The sequence below is a fragment of the Apteryx mantelli genome, chromosome 4 (genome assembly GCF_036417845.1).
Source record: "Apteryx mantelli isolate bAptMan1 chromosome 4, bAptMan1.hap1, whole genome shotgun sequence".
Lineage (NCBI taxonomy): Eukaryota > Metazoa > Chordata > Aves > Apterygiformes > Apterygidae > Apteryx > Apteryx mantelli.
In genome coordinates, this window is record NC_089981.1 from 12,840,576 (window position 1) to 12,860,925 (window position 20,350).

Consider the following 20,350-nt stretch of genomic DNA (forward strand, 5'->3'; position numbering starts at 1 on the left):
AGTCATTCTAGTAATCCTCTTGGAGTCAACAGTAAGAAACGGGTACCTGCAGCACATGATTCATCACATCTACAAGTAGACTGGTCAGGTGTAATATGCCTAGCTTAGGTACAGGTGCCTACATGACTTAAGGCGATGAGATGAGATCAGACAGATGGGTAGTTTGTTAAATGCAGTTTGGTGGTGATGGAAAGCAAGATATATGGTCGAGCTGTCTGAATTGTGAATCGGTCCTTTTGTAGATGCACACCGTGTTTCTAGCTCAGGAATTTGCCATCTGCTGGCATTCAGGCATATAGTTTCCCCTGACCATTTCTCTCTTGGTCACTCCTTTCGGACTGCCTAAATGTGGCCCTGCGATTGCTGTGGTATGCTTCCAGTCATGCTCTGGCTTGGATGGAGCCCAGCTATTTCTTTTCGACTGGGTACTGCACAGCCATAAAGGTGTGCTCATTTCATCCCTGTCACTTATTTTGTTGAGAAGTCTACGTCGTTGCTCAGTAGAAGGAAGAGGGGTAGAAAGGATCACGACCTGGTAAGACGAGGGAGAAAGGGACCTCCCGTTGTTCTTACTGATCCTTTTCCTTGTAGAAATATCTGAAGGGGAACCATCCATGTAAATTTTACCCTTCTGCTTGAAAAACTTTCATCTAGTGTAAATACAACGGTAAGCATAGGAAAAGTCCCTAACTTTGCCCACTTCCTCTCTCGGCTTCACTTTGTGGGTTTGAAAGTAATCTTGGCTTTTCTCAGTTTCAGTGTTTCCTGTGGATGCTTGATCATTTTGTGCCTGCACGAGAATTTCTGATTATGCTGCAGATTGAAGTAGTTGGTAGATAACTTGGCTTAACTGAATCATTCCACAGATTTGCTCACAGATCACCAAGACAAATGAGAAGACCTGGTTGTGATGTAATTCTGCAGTACTCTCTGTGAAGAGTTTAATCTGGTGGTTCCCAGACTTCTTTGACCAAGGGAATTCTGGTGGTCTGGGTGCATAAAGGGAAGCTAGAGACATTACACTCTTTCTAAAGATGTGGGCTACTCATTTATTAGTGACACGTAATGCTCAATGGGTTGTAGCTGGAATACAGGGTGAACCAAAGAAGTCCCATGTTTATGCTGGAATGTGACCTTGTCTCGAATGAGAAACTGTATGGATGTAGAAATGCCTAGGGACAAGGAGCTCAGCCATAACCTAAAAAAGGTGGATGGCATACAAAATTTCTGAGCTACTTTCAGGGACCAAAAGGGATTATTCTCTAAAGGTCATTCTAACCTGGTGGTGCTAATTTGCTTAAGCTCCTCATAGTGAATGGAGGAAAAAGGGGTTCTGCAAAGGACCCTAACTTAGTCATTCTGAATCAGCCTATAGAGAGACTTATACTGGCTGTTGAAGGAGTTTAGTTAGATTAGCTTCATTAAGCTAAGTTAACCCTTGAAAGGATCACGCAGAGTGTATCAAAAATCATACTAGGTAAAATCAGTACAATGCTGGGACAGAAGATCTCACAAGAGTCTTTCATTCTTCCTTCCTCTGATAGAAACAATGCTGAGATTTAGAACAATGTCAAATACTCCATTAAGTCATATGTGTCTTTTTTCCCCCTCCATGATAGATAACCTTCCCAGAACTCGTTTTTCAGCCTGTGACATTTCATATTTACGTTTCAAAATGTATATGCACAAGAGAGTTCTTTTCTCTGCATGTGGGTACATTTCCCTTCTAAACAAGAATTCAAAGATCATGTGTACTTATAAAGCAAATCATCATTCTGAGCAATATTTCCAGGTATTCTTAAAGACACCCATTTTACAAAGATTGCTGTCAGGGACTTTGTCTCCCCTGAGGGCAAACATGCTGCATTATCTGCCTCGTAGTGCCCAAGATGAACACACTGGCCTTGTCCTTAGTGCATGGAAGGCTACCAGCCATGGAGCCAGTCCTTCCAAATCCTGGAGGACCAGGATTAAGGAACATATCACAGAGTGCACCTATCTCTGTGCCACCAAAACCATGGCAGAAGCTTTGTACTGTGGAGAATTAAATAGCCGTTAAAAAAAAAAAACATGACAGAAACTAAACGCTTCATAAGCTTAATACTAATGCTATATCTTTCTTGGTTTGTATCCACTTCTGATATAGAACTCATCATTAATAATGAAAAAATGCTGATGAATCATGTGTCTGTCTTTGTTTTCCCAGGTGTATAAGCTGTATATTGCATATTGGCACCCGTCTGATCAACATGGAGAATGTAAGCAGTGTGAAGGAATTCATTCTTCTGGGCCTTTCAAAGAACCAAGGGGTGCAGAAAATACATTTTGTGGTGTTTTTGTTCTTCTATATTGTTACTGTGGCAGGAAATCTGCTCATCGTTGTCACTGTAGTTAGCAGTCAGCGTCTGAACTCCCCCATGTATTTCTTTCTCTGCCACCTGTCCATTGCAGATATTTGCTTCTCTTCTGTCACAGCTCCCAAAATGATTGCTGACTTCCTTGTTGAAAAGAAAACCATTTCCTTTGGGGGTTGCATGGCACAGCTATTTGGGTTACATATCTCCGGTGGCGCTGAGATCTTCATCCTCACAGTGATGGCCTATGATCGCTACTTTGCCATATGCAGACCCCTGCACTACACCACCCTCATGACCAGGCGTGTGTGTGGCTGGATGGTGATGGGTTCATGGGTGGGGGCCTTTGTGCACTCCCTGGTGCAGACCCTCATAACCGTTAGCCTCCCTTTTTGTGGCCCCAACGAAATTGACCACTACTTCTGTGATGTCCACCCCCTACTACAACTGGCCTGTACAGACACCTATGTTGTGGGCATCATTGTCGTTGCCAATACTGGAATGATTTGTTTGGTCTCTTTCTTCATACTTGTCATTTCCTACATTGTCATTTTGTTTTCCTTGAAAAGGCGAACATCCGAAGCGCGGTACAAAGCCCTCTCCACCTGTGGGTCCCACATTACTGTGGTGATTCTCTTCTTTGGGCCATGCACATTCACCTACATACGCCCATCCAGCAGTCTCTCGGAGGACAAGAGGTTAGCTGTGTTTTGCACTGTCATCACGCCCATGCTGAACCCACTCATCTACACACTGAGAAATGAGGAGATGAAAAGTGCCATGAGAAAACTGTGGAATAGAAAAGTCTGGAGTGAAAAGGGTGAGGTGTAGAACTGTGGTAACGTTTTCTCAGGAGCTGAGAAAATCAAGTCTCTCTCACTATAATTCCATTTTGGAAAATTTACTGAAAGCTCCCTTCTGAAGAAAAGCTTGGTTTTAGCTGTTGCAGTAATTAGGAAGACCCTGAAAGTTCATGTTTTGATTGGAATGGCATTGTAAACTCTGTGACTAGCAGGGCTTCCCTTTATGTTCTCTTTTTGAATAGCACAGGCCCAGGACTGGGGCTTCCAATCACTGCTGAGACACCAGCAAATAAATAAATGAATGCTATCAAAAATATTAAAATGTGTTCCAGGCAGAGCATCCCATTAGTCCGAGCTCTCCCAGGTGTAAACTTTCCGTCAGACAAACTCCATCTACTCTGTAATCTACTCAGCTAGGAAACGATGGCCCAAGGCTTCTGCAAGGCTGTTGGTCCCCTGCTGCTGGAAGCAATTGTACCAAAGGCTTCCTTCCCCTTTACTTTGGAGTAAATGCCTTCTTAGGAGTACTGCACTGTCATATGCTGAATCCATGGGTTAGCAATTAAACTGCTGATATTAGATGCTGGCTGGGTCATTTGCTGATGCAGGTGATATGAGGAGAAGCTTCTCCCCTTCCCATTCCAGTGCAGCTCTCTGCCTTTCTGCAGTAGTTCACCTATCACTAATGCCCTCCTTCCTAGCCATCCCCTCTGCCCTTCATCTCTGCCTCAGATTTTGCATTTTACTGTTTAGACTAATAGAGAATCAAAGATCCAAGTGAAAGATAGATTGCTCACTGTAGGAAATTGTCGCCACCAGAGAAAGCATTGGGGGGCAAAGAAAGCATTGGGGGGCACAATTTCATGTGTCAATGAAAATAAAAGAGTTATTCAGTAATAATTCCTGTACGCAGGATAACTCCTAGCCCAACAGGGCATATCTACAGGCCCAGGCAAAGGAAGAAACATGTATTCCAAGGGAATAGCTGGAGCAGCTGCTCCTGCAGGAAGGAAGAGATGTGAAGATGGAAGATTGAATCATCTCAGAGCCAGTCACAGCTGCCACAGGGAGGTTAGTTCTAGCAGCTAAGCTTCTCCACAAGGCCAAAAGAGCCACAAGGAGCCACGGGACACTGACTCCTACCTTGCCAGGAGGAAAAGAGCAAATGAGCTGCGTGAGGGAGAAAGACATCTGTGTAATGCACTCTGAAAGTAACTAAAGCACTTTCTTTTTTCTTCCTTCACTTCACGTTCCCTATAAACACTGGCTTGCACTTGTGTTGCACCTTAACATGGCTTAAGTGTGATTCAAGATAAGAAGGTGTTCCCTGCACAGGAGAGCGGCAGATCTACGGACCAAACCCTGGGACAATGTCAGAAATGCTCTGGTTCCCTGAATGTCCTCTGCTCTATGCAGGGGGTGCATTTGCAAAATCTTGCACATGGTCAGCCATGACACTCATTTTAAATAGAAATGTTTCCAAAAGAAGCACATAGCTAATACTAAATGAAGTCCATTTATCTGGACAGCATTGGAAAGCAAGCAAGAAAGCAAGCAAACCCCCCCACAATGTGACATGGTCTAGGTGATCACGCTCCACAGTCACCCTGTAGAGATTACTCTAATAGCTGTCCAAAATATATATTTTAGCTCCCCGTCCACTGATTCTTTCTGACAAAGAAAACTTCACATGCCTCTGCGATCTCATTGCTTCTGGTAAGCTTGTGCTTCTGCTGTGCAATTTACTTGAAATATTTCTGCCACAACTTCCCCATCTGGAGAGAGAGAGAGAGACAGAGACAGAGACAGAGAGAGAGAGAGAGAGAGAGAGAGAGAGAGATGTTCTTGCAGATGCTCTTGGAAGTTGTTTTTGCAGAATGAGAAATGGAGCTAGACATTCAGGCTGTCCGTTTCATCCCCTGTAGTTTTCAGCCCTGGCAGAGATGTGGACTGCTCTCGTGACACACAAGAAGCAGCTTGGAGCTGAGAGGTTTTGATGAAACTGCCTGAAGTGGTCCGAGAAGGTCATCAGAGGAGAATAGCAGGCAAACTGTTGGAGACTAGCAAATATAAACTGTGTAAGTTTTCTGATCTTGCTTCTTTGTTTTGTTCAAGCATGACTATGAAATCCTCCCTTTGAAAAGAGGCATTACTGTTGAGTGACTTTTGTGAGGTGCATTTTATGAAGTAGAAAGAACTCCAATTTTTTTACCCTTTCTTTTAATTGGTGTCTTCTTTGCTTATTTTTGCAGTTATATGCCATTTCCAGAAATATCTGTCAAGAGGAAGATTCTGGTGTTACAGAGTCAAGGAGTCAATAGGTAGCTGCAGCACTTCCTGTGTACTCAATCTTAACTTGTCCCCTCTAGCTGTACACATCGTGGCAACAATGCTCTTAACACACACGCTTTGGGCCTCCCCATACTGCTTTCCCTCTGCACATGGAGTGGCATGGAGATAGGGCTGGAGACACGAAAGAATATTTCCTCTGCTGCTAAAGTTGGAGGGTGGAAGAGGCAGAGATCTCGTGAGAAAGAACTGATTGACCTGTGATTGTGGAACAGGATTAAGATCCCAAAGGACTTGCCAGTATTGTGGACACTGTTATGCAGCTCTTGCCATCTATCTTTTCAGTGTAGAAACTGAACACTAGTGATACTTGCGTACTGCACTAGAGTGCAGCAAAGGTGAATACAAGATGTAGCCCAGTACAGCACATATAGGACAATGACTCTCCTGCTTCAGGTTTCCTGGCATGCCTTGAACATGGTCTGATTTCACTTAGGGCGCCTTAAAGACAGTTTGTGCCTAAAGGCACATCTCTGCTAAACAGACATGAGGTAGGTGTCCACTTTACCTCCTCCAGAAGGATCTACACTGAGAGTTGAAGTGATGTTAATTAGCCAGCTGCCTTGTGTCATGATGTGAACACTGATGGTTGCACAGAAATGCATGGACATTCTACCAGAGTCAGAGAGCAATAGCAAGGAAAGTTCTGTTGAATTCCCTCAGAGGGTTGAAAAAGAAGGTACGTTCACTGCTTAAGCAGAATTCCTTAGGGAATGACTAACGTGTTGAGACTCAAATCAAAACATGCACTATCCTTCTCAGTCAGTTTTTCGTTTCCAAATCAACATTTCAAAAGTGGATGTTTAGGAAGCCTAGTGACTAGTCTTCCTTTTTAAAAGGGGCAAAGATCAGAAATAAGAATCTGGAGGATATTTCCACCAACTCCCTCAAGCAAATAAACGGAGCTCGCTATTACACACATCAGTAATACATTCTGAGTTAGATATCAACTGTCACTCCTTGAGAGAAGCATTGACTTTGAAAGGAAACTTTCCCCAAAAGGCATAAAAGGGAATACATTGATATTGAACATACCAGTGATCGATATGGATGTGTACTGATAGCACTGTGTCTCTGATGCCATCACAGGTGGCTTTATTCTGTGCTTCAGGTCCTGTCTACGTGACGTATGTGAAGAACAAAAACAATGTGACGGAGTTTGTCTTCCAGGGACTCACACAAGATGATGCATTAGCAAAAGTATGCTTCACATTCTTCTTCGTCTTCTATGCCACTGTTATTCTTGGAAACCTGCTTAGCATCATCACTATACAGAACAGTCAACAGCTGGACTCTCCCATGTACTTCTTCCTGAGCTGCTTGTCCTTTGTAGATATCAGTTACTCTACTGTCACAGTTCCCAAACTCATTTATGACCTTCTTGCTGAAAAGAAGACCATCTCTTTTGTGGGCTGCATAGCACAGCTCTTTGGGGTCCTTCTCTTTGCCTGCACGGAGATGTTCATCCTCATAGCAATGGCGTGTGATCGTTACGCTGCTATATGCAAGCCACTTCATTACACAAGCATTATGAACAAGCATGTGTGTGGCCGGCTGGTGGCAGCTTCGTGGGTGGGAGGCTGTGTGCACTCCCTGGTGCAGACCCTGCTGACTGCTCAGCTAGTGTTTTGTGGGCCCAATGAGATCGACCACTACTTCTGTGATGTACACGCTTTGCTGAAGCTGGCCTGCGCTGACACCTACGTGGTTGGTTGCATAGTGGTTGCCAATAGTGGTCTGATTTCCTCGGGCTCTTTTGTGGTTCTTGTTGTGTCCTACGTCATTATTTTGGTCTCTTTGAGGACACGCTCTTCCAAAGGGCGTCTCATGCACTCTCTACCTGCACCTCCCTTATCACTGTTGCACTTCTGTTCCTTGGGTCATGCATTTTCATCTATATGCACCCTTCCACCATCTTCTCAGCAGACAAGAGTAGAACTGAAACTAAATTCAAGGTTTCATGTAGCTCTCATCTTTCTTTGGAAATTGTCAGTCAAAAGGATGTGAGCATATTGTCACCAGTCAAACCCGAGCCTTTGGGGTGGTATTGTGGCTTTTACCTTTAGACACCTTAGAGCTGTGTAAGTCTCAGGTCTAGGCTTCTCCTGGCATTAAGAGGAACAACTAGGTATTTTGAGAGGTTATGCTTTCCCACTAGCTCCTACGAGCTTCAGAGAGTGGTGTCTGCTCACATTTCTACACAAAAAAAGTGATGGTGGTGCTAAGCTTCCAAGAGAAAGCAAATCCTTCAGTGTGGCACAGCACAAGCAGGTTTCATCTCACATATATTGGTGTGCTGACATGAGGTGCCTCAACTTGAGAGAGCTGCTGAAGACAGCAAGAGACCTTTGAGGGGACTGCGATTCATTGCATGGTAAAATAGGAGCATGAGAGGAGCAGGATGCTGCACTAGGTGTCTGCCTTACAGTGAAGGGTGACATACACTGTACTAGACTTTCCAAGGCTCCCAGGAACACTGATGGACACACAGGCCGTTCCCCAATGCCAGGCATTCACTCCGATTTTCATCAGTCTGTGCCAACCTGGTGTCTCTGGGAACGCTTCATTTAAAGGAGCTCTGCTAACACCTTTCCAAGGCCTTGACCTTATGTCATAGCTGAGCTTTATAATCTATCAGAGCAGCAATCCAAGCATGGTTAAATACCATAGTCAATGTTGGAGCCACAATCCAGTTCAATTATTGGGACTTATTTCACCGCTTTATTTAGAGACTGGATGAAGTTTCATACTTTGGCCAGTCGTCTGGTGCTTTACACTATAAAAAAATCTAAAGAATAGGTATCTCAGTGGAAATATGGGGATCCAATATCTCTCCATACTCCATAAGATATAACCTAATTCCTAGCTGAACACTGAACATTTCCCTAAAATTCTTAACAGTACTGTTCTTGATTCATCGAGTTTTCCTCAACTGTTTGCAGCAGGGAAACCCCCAAATGCCCCTAGGACCTCCTGACTCTGGGCAATGCTGTTCTACTGCAAACAGACTTACTTTAGCATTGCTGTCATGACAAGTGATTCAAGGCAGGGATTTTCCCAAATCTCCTCCTGGAACTGAGATTTGGGGAAGGGAAGAAGAGGAACAGGATTCTGGATGTTGGATCAGAAGGCTTTCTTCGAAAAGCAAACTGTAGATTTGAAGAGACAGCAGCTCTTTAACATTTTAAATTCCCTAATTTTGTCTGGGTTTCTCGAGGTGGAGACTAAGGGATAGGTGAATGCAGGACTTAGATGAATGCGGGGCTTATGAAAATCTGTTCTTTTTGATGATATTTGTCAGAAAGCATATTTGGGTTTGAGATTGTGATTCTTGATTGAAACATGCTGCCGGTTCTGCTGATGCTTAGCTCTAGATGGCTTTGACTATCTTAAACATCAGCGCAGAGAGAGGTGTGCAGACATGACTCATTGCTGCGCAGGGAAGCTCTTTGATGACAACCTCCCTGTCTTTTTCTGGAAGAGTAGTAGTGTACATTGCTCTTCCCAGAGACCTGTAAACATACACAGGAAAATAAAATGATGCCTGTGATTTCTTCTCAAGCTATTTCCTTCCTGTGAGCTGGGAGTCCACTGAAAGAGACAATTTTGGACACCTCAGAAATCTGGTTTAAAAATCTCACTTCTCTGTTCAAGATAAGGACAGCGCAACACTGATACATGTAAAAACAGTGAACTTCACATATCTGATGATACTTAATAATCAGAAACAAGAGATAAACCTTGAGCTTCAGACTCTGCAGCAACAGAAAGATGACAACTAGCAGCACCAAAAGGCTACATTTTCACATTCTTTTTCCTGCGTTTTGGGACCGTCAGGCCAGTGGGATAATAGTGCATATAGTCCAAATGCTTTTACTACCCGTGCATAATCTAATTTTAGCGTTACTGAGATAAAGGGCTTCTGAGATAGTGATGGCCTTTAATCATCACTACTTGATCAAAATTCAGACTATAACATACTGAAGATCAGTTTTCTCCCCAGCCATGTGTCTTTGGGCAGAAATAATGATGTTTCGCAGTCATATCAGCTCTCTGTAAAATATGCTGGCAGCAGTTTGAAAGAAAGAGACTTGTAAAATCCTTCTTTAGGGTGCCATAGATGATCACAGGGACACAATCTTTGCTATAGTTATGCACAGCTTTAAGGAGAGGAAGTCAGGGGAAATAACAGCCCTAACAGGCTTGCAGTGAAATGCAAAGGGAATCCGCAAGACTTCTTTCCATCCCCCTTTGACTGGAAACCTTATGCAGAGGCAGGAACTTCTCGCCTGTCTGAGATTAATTCTGTCACTTTCAGCTCAATAAAGATTTCAACTCCTTCTGCCAACTGAGGGACAGCATTTGTAAACTCAGCCAGAAGGGATGAAACATCGTTTAGCGCTAGAACACCTATCCTTAGAGCTAGCTTAGTTGAATTGATAAAAGGATTCCAAAGCCTTTCCCAAGTTTCTCCTCTCCCAGAAATGATTGGTCATTTATTCTCAAAATCACATTGATGGCAGACATGTAGTTGGTAAGTCACCATCTTATTCCGTCATTCTTTTAAGTGAAAGAACACTGCAGCTTGATTAACTTTCAGATTATGTCCAATGTCCTTAAAATAACTACCAGTTCACTCAGTTGCCTCAAGTGGATTGCTGATATGTGGAGATGAAAAGCAGGAATAAGTTCTTGTTGCTTCACAATGGTAGCAAAATTAGAAGTCAATCTTTTCTGCATTGCTGTAGTTTTTTCATGTTTCCAGGCAGAAGGGGAAAAAGGAGGTAGTAGTGAGTGACAGAAGAGGGAGATTTAACAGGAGAGGGACAGTTACTTTCGCTAGTGTTTGGGGGGCAAAAACACGGGTGTCTCTTCTCCAAGATTTCCTTTCCAGAACTTCAGGTTCTGTGTGTTGCACTGGAAGAGGCTACTCCTTTCAAATACGGAAGACGTAGCAGAAATGGCCATAAATTCAAATCACATTGCTTTTCTCCTCTTGAATATCCTTGAAAGCTTTTTCTCATCTTGATGGACTGGTGGTTTTCCTACATGAGCAAACATTCCTAATAGAACAGAGAACTGCAATTCTGTGCCACGCACCCCTCAGGCAGGAGTCCTGTTTGTGCTTGGAACTTGCAAGTTAAGAGTCAGGATTCCTCCAGCTTTCAGCAGCAGAGGAACACAGTCTTTCAAGATAGAAGTTGCAGATACAACCAGTTAGAAGTCCACCTAAAATCCCTTCTAACAATTAAGTACCTTTCTGAATCTCACCCTTGGAAGCTGATCAAATCTTCCTTGGAAGTCCTACTCTTTGTACCAAGGTTTTGATAAATTCTCCCCAAACAAAGTTCTCTTTCTAACAAGTCTGCTGAAGTTTCTCTGATATGACCTAAAACTCTCCTCAGAGCATCCTTCACCTCCTTATTCCTTAGGCTGTAGCTGGTAAGATTCAGCACTGGAGTCACCACTGTAGAGAACAGAGAGGCCCATTTATCTCAGTCCAATGAGTAGCTGCATCTTGGGCTACCACACATGAAAACGGTGCTGCCATAAAACAAGAAGAGAGCTCTCAGATGGGAAGCACAGGTGGAGAAGGCTTTGCATCTGCCCTTGGAGGAGTGGATCCTCAGGGTGGTGGAGATGAGGTAGATGGAGGAGATGAGAATTGCCAGAGATGTGAAGATGCCACGAAACACACCAAAAATGTGAAGTACCGTCTCTTTGCTATAGGTGTCAGAGCATGAAAGCTGGATCCTCGGGGGATGTCACAGAAATAATGACCGATAACACCAAAGTCACAGAAAGAGAATGTGAAGGTGGAGATAGTTTGCGCAAGTGCGTGGACAAAGCCAATGAAACAGGAGATGATTACCGTCTCTGTACAGGCTTTTGAGGACATGACAGTTGCATAAAGGAGAGGGTTACAGAGAGCCACATGCAGTCATATGTCGTTACTGCCAGCAGGAGACACTTAACACTAGCCATGAGGAGACAAGTGAATAGCTGTGCCACACAGGCACTGGCTGAAATGGCTCTCCTCACTGCTGAAGAGTTCACCAGTAACCTTGGGGAGATAGCTGAGGAGTAACAGAAATCCACAGGAGCCAAGTTACTGAGGGAAGGGTACACAGTGTGTGAAGCCGGGGGATCAACCTTCATCTACATGATCCTTCCAAGATTCCCTATTAATGTGCTTAAAAAAAGCGGGTTACCTTCACCTCTTGGCTTTCTGTTAGTCCAGAGAGGATAAACTCAATGGCCACACAGTGATTCCTCTCAGGCATGTTGCTAGCACACTCATATCATCTCCCAACAGGAAACTGGTTCAACACCTAGAAGTAATGGGAAACTGGCAACACAGTTGATTGTCTCAGTAGCCACAAGGAAGTACGGCGCATTTTCATCACAGCTTCTGACTAGACTTCTTTAATTACGCATTGAAATGACTTGTGATACAAGGGAGTACTGTTCCTATTTTTCAGGTGAGATAAGAAAGCACAGAAAGGTAAAATAATTTATTCAAAAGGCAGCAGCAGCACTGTGAAACACAAGTCCTAGTCTGGCACTACAATGGTTTTTGTGTGACCTCTTTTAGTGTGCCTTTTTTAAGGAAAAAAGTCTGCTTTTCTTGAGGACATCTATGGAGCACTCTTCTCTTCTCACTCGTGGCCACGGTTGGGTGTACAGTATCATCCAAATGGCCCACTCCAAGGGCAATGGCCCACTTGTTCCTGAAGATACATGGTCTTGACAACAGTTCAGACATCATGCTTTCTGTATTGCAATCACCAATATATTTTTGCCTATTAACTAACTTCCGTGGGCATTGGTAAAAGTGTAGTTATAGCTCAGTATGGGCCACAAAGTCCATTAATGGGACAAAGCAGCCCCCGTTCAGCCTTGCTGAAATAGGAATATAATGGTCAGGCTGCAGCTGTGCCAACTTGGTAAGACCTGCCTTAATTACATGGACCTCCACCACTCTGACCTTTGGGACCGCAACTTGTAAACATACAAATAACAAATCCACATCCTGCCAGAAGAAAGTAAGAGTTTCCTCTCTTGAAAGAAATGGCGGCAAGCACTAAATGGCAACAGCAGCAGGAAAACTCAGGTTTGCATCTTCCCAAAGAGGAGGAGATACCACAAGATCCTCCAGGTTTGGCTGAGAAAGGATTTCTCATTTGCTTGCATCCCTGTTGTCAAGGAAAAGTGGCCATCTTCTGCTCAGGAATAAATTGGGAAGAGTCACCAAATGAAATACTTTCCATTTAGAGGGGTAAAAATCTCATGCTAAAAGGGAAGGAATCCTGAACAAAAAGGGAATCGCTCATCCCTGTAAAGGTTCTACCAGCTTCAGCTCACATGAAAAATTATTCTTAATCTGTTGGAGGTTACCAGTAACCTGGCTGACACTCTCAAAGCGGAGTTCTTATCATGTGGGTGACTGAATGGAGGTTTCAATTCTTGCTGAGGTCTGTTTCTAGCATAGGCTTCAAGGTATTGCATAGGTACAAAACTATTCTCTTACTGACCTGTTTTATCCAGAAAGGCAATAGTATCTACTCTGTACTGTAGATACTGTAGATACTGTCTGTACTGTAGGTAACAAGCCAGTTTATTCCCCCCTTGAGCCATATCTTCAGAAGTACTTGCCCTTTTCGAGAAGCAGACAGCAGGATTAAAACCAGCCTATAATGGTTAGGTACACACTTTAAGTGAGCAAAATGCTTACCCTGCTTAGATGCACAAAAGACCAGACTGCCTTTACACACTGAGTTATCTTTGCATAGCTGGCTGTTGTTTATCTCCAACCTACCCAACCTTTTCTGCCCTAAAGCACAGCAACTAGCCCAGTTAATTCTCAGAAAAGGGCTTCAACGAGCTTGCTATCAACAGGTTGCTCTCTTCCATGGACTACTTGGGAAACTGAAGGAGGAAATTTCCCTCTCCTGCCCCAACGTGAGTGATCAAACACTGGATTAGGTGCAAATTTGTACAATCTCCATCTGTGCTGACATTTAAAATTCAGCTGGATTGGGCCGGAGCAATCTGATCTGACTGAACCTGCTCTGAGGAGGAGGTTGGACTTGATGACCTCCAGAAATCCTTCCCAACCTAAATGATTCTATGATTCTATCTGCAGATTGAAAATGATCTTTTTCATCTCTAAAATGAAGAAGTAGGCCTACCTTCCTTGCACGAAGGTGTGAGATATTTTATGCTGTATTGTTCCCAGAAATAAACTCTTATTTCAAAAGCTACAAACATTTCATGTACCTTCGTAAGAGTGAGTAGCTTCCTTCTTCACTTCAAAGACATCTTACTGAAACAAATCAGAAGATTTATCTAAACAGAAAAACTTTAGGACTTCCCACTTGCAATAGAGCCCCTCCCTGCTCCAGATAAATGCCCAGATAAATGTTCTTTGCTTAGATGTTTGCAGAAGTATGCAATTCAGTACTGCCTTTGGAGCAACAGCTCATTCTTTTCCCTGTATGTTGCAGCTGACCTGCAGCCTGGGCGTTGTGAAACATTAGTGGAGTGACATGCTGAGAAACAACTTCAATATGAAATGTGATATTCTAACACTCAGCTTGCCGCTTCGGAATTCTTTCTTCAGAAAAATGGTGTTACTGAAGTACTTGGTGTATTTATGACTCTCGATGCAGTTTAATGTCTGTAAATTAGATCTCCTGCAAGACACCAGGCCTTAATCAGGAGTCTCAGCAGATGCACTGTAATGAAGAATCCTTCTGTGAATTAATTTCCCCTACCCTTGGTTACGGGTCCAGTCAACATCTATTCTAGGCTCCCCCTATAGACAAAGGAAGCAATATCACCTTCAAAGGACAATTCATCCCATCTTAAGATAAGTGTGATAAGCAGAAGGAATCATCCTCTAAGGGTGTCTTTGTTGTCATTGATTACAGGACATGCCCGTCTCATTCCCTGCCCTTACTACTTTTTAGTAGTGAAACTGATGACATAAGTGTCCTACCAAAATTCAGTGAACCCTGGTCATGCCTGTCCCTATCAACTCACAAACAAAGCTTAACAAAGCTTTAGACTGCAAACTTTCATATAAATTCTTTTAATAATAATAAGACCAGATTCATGTAAATAGCAGTACAGTGTAAGATATCAGAGGAATCAGTTCTGCTTATCTGACTCTGAAGAGCTGCAGTGCAACTCTGTGGAGCTGAAGTATGCCATCTGAATGTGAATCCACCTCTGTTATTAATTATGATCAAACTTGATAATTCTTCCTCTCATTAAAATGCACAGTCCTGATACACAGTTAGCTGGTTTTTCCACAGAAGACTCCTGTTGTCTCTAATAACACATCTACCCTTGGACTCGTGTCCTTTGTAAGATAACCTCTTTGGCTCATGGACCATCTAGTTTCAGGCAGCCTGCTCATCTGTGGAGCAGATATTTTGCTGTGATAACCTGTTCATCTGTGCACCATCCAGGCTCAGATTATGTGTCCATCCATCGGCGTAGATTTTTCTTCAAATGCAGATAGAAAATTCTTCAAGTAGGTAATCGCTGCTGATTTGCTTAGAGTTCTGGTGCCTCTGCCTTAACACTGCCTTTGCACTTGCACCTAATCCCACATATAATTTTCTTCTAAGGTCCTTGAATAATTAACTCTTTTGAAGAAAAGAAAAATAATGGTCTATTGGAAGATGTTGACATAGATATCATGCTTTAGTAACAGTTTGCCATTAACCTTTCTCTGTTCTTGCAATATCACTGGACACTTATTGAAATTACTTTACGATAACATGATGAAGACAGCTGTTCTGGGAAGCTGAGGAGCCTTTGAGACATACGAACAAAGACCCTTCCCCTGATTCTGGCAGGAGTTTAAGGACATCTCTACCTGCCAGAAAAGCTAGCTTACTTGTGCTACTTCGAGGGCTTAGAGGTTGTTCGACAAACTGTTGGCCTTCAGAGCAGAGAGCTGAATTGGGTTACTCAGCTGAAGAGTGATCTGCTCTGACTGTCCCTAGCAGGGAAAGCCATCAGTGGGGCTTAGGCAGGCAGAAATGTCCCAGGTAACGCAGCCTTAGTTAGACTGTGCTTACAGTGGCTGCTCGTGTTGTGGAGTGGGGGCGACTCCTGGGACAATGAATGTGCAGTGCCGTGTGTAAGATGATGAGTGAGGGAAGCTCGTCTGTCTGGGCTGCACCATGAGGTCTGCAATGTATTTGCATTGGACCGAGTCCTCTTCCAGACTGCATTAGACTGGCAATGTAATGGCTTCTGGAGTTCTCGTCTAGACTATGAGAAAGCCGTGGTGTTCAGGAGATAGCTGGGTTAAAAGTGGATCAACAGGTATTGCTTGTCTGGGTTATTTATCGTTCTTTGCTGTAGTCCTCTCTCACAGTTTAGTCAGGAGTATCTGAAACCTCCATGGTATTCTAGGAAGCATGAAAATGTTTGCTTGCAGAAAATTTGTACTTCTAGATGCTGCCAGAGTTGCTCTGGGAACTGACTGCTTATTGCTTAATGACACCTGTCAGTCTTAATGATAAAGCTATGGCTATGGAAGAGTGGAACATATTTCTTCCTCAGACACTACATTTACACATTAAGGGGTCTAAGTGGTTCAGGATGGGCAGAATGGGTTGCTCTGAGTGATGACCCCCAGTTAGAGGGAGTGTAGCTTTTTATGGGACCTTTACTTGCAGTCCTTCCTAAGGATAGGGAAAAATCGTCTTACACCCATTTGTCCAATAACTCTGTGAGTTGAGGCAGTGTTATAGCAGGTTCCGTTTCCTTCTCTGTGCTACTTCCATGGCCAAAGCAGCTGAGACTGAAGTCTTTCTCTACTGAAGCCAGTGGCTTTTTGTTCTCTACGAGCCAGCTCCCTGAGTCAGATGGAATGTGATCCAAAACCAGAACTCAGGGCAGCATTAAGCTGCATTAACGTGGACTTGAAATAATTCCATAAACCTGAGCTGGCCACTCTACACTCTTCCTGTAATTCATAGATATAAATATAGACCTTTCAAGGGAGACAGAGAAAGGTGTGATCAATCTCTCTTCCAAAACTATGGAGGCAAACAGACTTTTATTTGCCTTCATGAGCTACAGCAAGAGCCTACAAGTTTGGTTTATGCTTTGGCAGCTCGTTAACAGAAGTCTAAACTTAAGTAAGATGAATCCCAGCCTCAGCATTTGTAAAAAACTCTTCTGTGTGCACATTTTTAGCCTGCGATGAATGTGAATTGATTCAAGGATATTCACCCACAACAAAAGAGGGTAGGCTGTTCCTCAGGACCACCTGCTGTGTGGTAACTTTGTTCTTGCATGGAAGACTCGAGTCGCCCACATCACTAATACTGTAAACAGTCTAAGGTGCCTGATGAATGTGACCCACTATTGCTGAAAGGTTAATGATCACCTTCAGACTGTGAGTCAGGAAAAAAAAGACTACAAGGATGTATGAGGTAAGGGAATGGAAACAGAACATGGAGGTGATACTGCTGAAGTGGTACTAGTTAGCAACAGTTGAAAACAAAGCTGGGATATCTTCAAGGCATCAAACTTGAAAGTAAAAACTTAGGTGAAAATAATCACCGTCAAAAGTGTCACAATTGTACTTTCTCACAGTAAAGCTGTAGTGTGGTGGATCTTGGGAGACTGCATAGACAAGATATTTGCATGAGAAGCGGTAGACTAGGCGTAGCGGAAGATCACGCGGTGTGACGCGCAGCCTAGGGGTGGAAACGAAGTGCAACGGTATGTAAGCTTGTACGCAGCTCACAATAAACGCCATTTTAGCATCTCTCACGTTGAGGTCTGTGCTTGTGGCCCTGCAGTAGAGTAGGCTGCAGTGCTCCCCTGGTGGCGCCATAGGACCAAGCTAGAGCACGGCAACAAGTGGTGACCCCGACGTGATTCGGCAGGACCGACATGTCTCGCCGTGAGACCCAGGGGGTGCGGGCTGTCTCCTGAGGGAGAACGGCGGCTGTGACGGCGAGCATCGGGCGATAGCCAAGAGTCCGGACGATATGGAGGCGTTAATAAAGGTAGTTGTGTTCCTAGCTAAGACATGGGGAGCTTCTGTGAAGCCGAAAGATATTACACTATGTGTAGAGCGGCTCCAGAAAGAAGGAGCCATAAATAAGCCGGGGGGCTGCTTGCAGCCGGAATTCTGGCCACAATGCACTACGGTGCTGGCGGAGCGAGCTATGTCCACAAACACGGCTAAAGATCTTAAGACGTGGGGAATTATACTCCGCCTTCTGAGGCAGTCGCGGGAGGAAATACAGACTTGGAAGGCCGCCCGCGACGCGTTGCTTCATCAGGAGAAGGCTGAGACGGAAATGGAGGAGAAGTCTAGCGATGGGGGCGGGGAGGCCCCGGTGAAAGAACAGGAGAGAGGGGGCGGGGAGGCCCCGGTGAAAGAACAGGAGAGCGGGGGCGGGGAGGTTCCAGTGATCCTACCGGTGGAATCCCAGGAGCCGCCTCCGGTGTACCCCTGGCAAGATCTCGCTCAAGATGGAGAGGCATGGGGGGTCGATGGGACCGAACCCGAGGATTGCGTGCCTGGCGCAGTTTTGAGGAAGGTGCTTAGTGAGGAAGATAGGACCCTGCTGCCGTGGGCCCCGGCAGAGGAGGGTGCTGTAGGCGGGGAGAGTCAGGCAGTGCAGCGAAGGAGGAAGGGTAACGGCCAATCAGAGCGGAGAGACCAGAGTTCGACCTTGAGAGGAGGGAGGAAGGTTCGGGTGAGATCGCCGGTTAAGGAGGAGAGCGGAGAAGATAGTAGCAACGAGGAAGGCGGGGGCTTGCGAGAAGTTACGCGCAGGCTGCGGGGGTGTGTAATAGGAGAGACACAGCCGAAGGGGAGGCCGAAAGGCGGAGAGGAAGTAACAACATCCCCGGTCGACACTCTATTGCGTGCATTAGAGGAAATAAGGCGGGAGGTCGAGAAACAGAGGGACCTGCTCAGCGGAGCTAAAAGGGAAGCGGCCCCTGCAAAGTCCATACCGCTCACTGACTGGTGGCTAATAGCCGATTCGTGTGCCCTTCAGGGGCTATGGTTCGAGCAAGCGCCGCAAGTCTGCCCCGTAAGAGCAGTACCGGGGGGAGGAGTCCAGTGGATGGCGCTCAAGCCCAAGATAGTACAGGGGCTGATGACCTCGGTGAAAGAGAACGGGCTGAAACATCAGCAAACTCAGATGCTGTTGGATAGTGTGCATGCCCAGGCGTGCACGCCTTACGACCTACGGCAGCTGGCGAGGGCGATACTGTCGCCCACGCATTGGATACTGTGGAAGGAGGCATGGCAAGGCCGTTGTGCCGCCCTCGCTGCAGCTGCCGCCGGGAACCCGAACCACCACCTAGCAGGTACCACACTGGATCGCTTGGTGGGGCGGGGTGCAAACCTTGCATCCCCAAACCAGCAAGCAGCAAATCTAAGAGCCCGGGAGGTCATGGCCACAACAGAGGCTTTGCGGGCCGCCTATGAAGAACTCAGGAAGCTAGTAAAAGTAGAGCCACCCTGGACAAAGATAAAACAGACACACGCAGAGAGCTTCACTGAATTCTGTGACAGGCTCCAATGGGCCATTGCAGAGTCAGACTTGCCCCCTGAGGCCCAGAGTGCGGTCATGATGGAGTGCCTCTGGCAACAGAGTAACGCCATGACGCAGGACATCCTGAAAATGATCCCTAAAGGAACACCACTTTCGGTTGTCATCCGCACGGTACTGGAAAAACAGAATCAGGGAACAGCAGCAGCGCAGGCCCTTGTCGCGGCGGCGGACCAGATGAGAAAGGGACCACAGCGATGCTTCTCTTGTGGCAGATTAGGGCATATTAGCGCACACTGTCAGCGGCTAGGCCGACCGATCTCGTGGCAAGGCTGGGGGTCATGCTGGGCTTGTGGGCAGTACGGGCATGTAGCCCGAGAGTGTCCCAAAAATCAACAGCGGAAACTGCCGGGAAACGGGGGGCGGGGGGGACATCGCAAAGGGGCGTCCCTCCCGAAGATCTTGGCCCCGCGCAGGAGTGTGACCAGAGTTGGCCCGACAGTGGCAGAGGTTCAAGAGGAAGACGTCCAACGTGGCTCTGGCAGCAAAATTAGGTGATCGCCTGGTGGTGCAGGCAACGCTGAGCTTGGGAGGATGCAGTGACGAGGGGAGGAGGATAATAACCATGCTGGCAGATTCCGGAGCGGACGTGACATGCATAGCGCATGCCCAGTGGCCTGAGAGCTGGCCCTTGATAGATGCTGGTTACATAGCCGGAGTCGGAGGAATGGCTAGTACGTACAGGAGTGTGATGCCAGTGGAGATCCGCGTGCAGGACGACGACGGCGACGAGCTGATAGCTCGGGTCTGGCCGTACGTCACGCACATCCCTGACTCGCTGTTAGGCCGAGATGCCATGGCGCAAATGAGGCTCAAGCTCACAAATTTAGTATGAGGGCCACTGCTGGAGGTGGCGTGAAGATCACCTGGAAGACAGAAGAACCTGTGTGGATAGAGCAGTGGCCCCTTACGGAAGAAAAATTGAAAGCCGCCAGAGAAATAGTAGACCATGAGCTACAAGCAGGACACTTATAAGAGAGCTATAGCCCCTGGAACACTTCCATATTCGTAATTAAGAAGAAGGCGTCTGGGAAGTTTCGACTTCTTTACGATCTCAGAGCCATTAATAGCCAAATGATGGGCATGGGGTCATTCCAGCCCAGACGGCCCGAGCGGCACAGAGCCACTGGAACCTAGCCATTGCGTGGCTAGGGGTGCCAGCGAAGATAAAGACGGACAACGGACCCTGCTTTGTCTCTCAGAGCACAGCCGAATGGGCACAGCTATGGGGAAT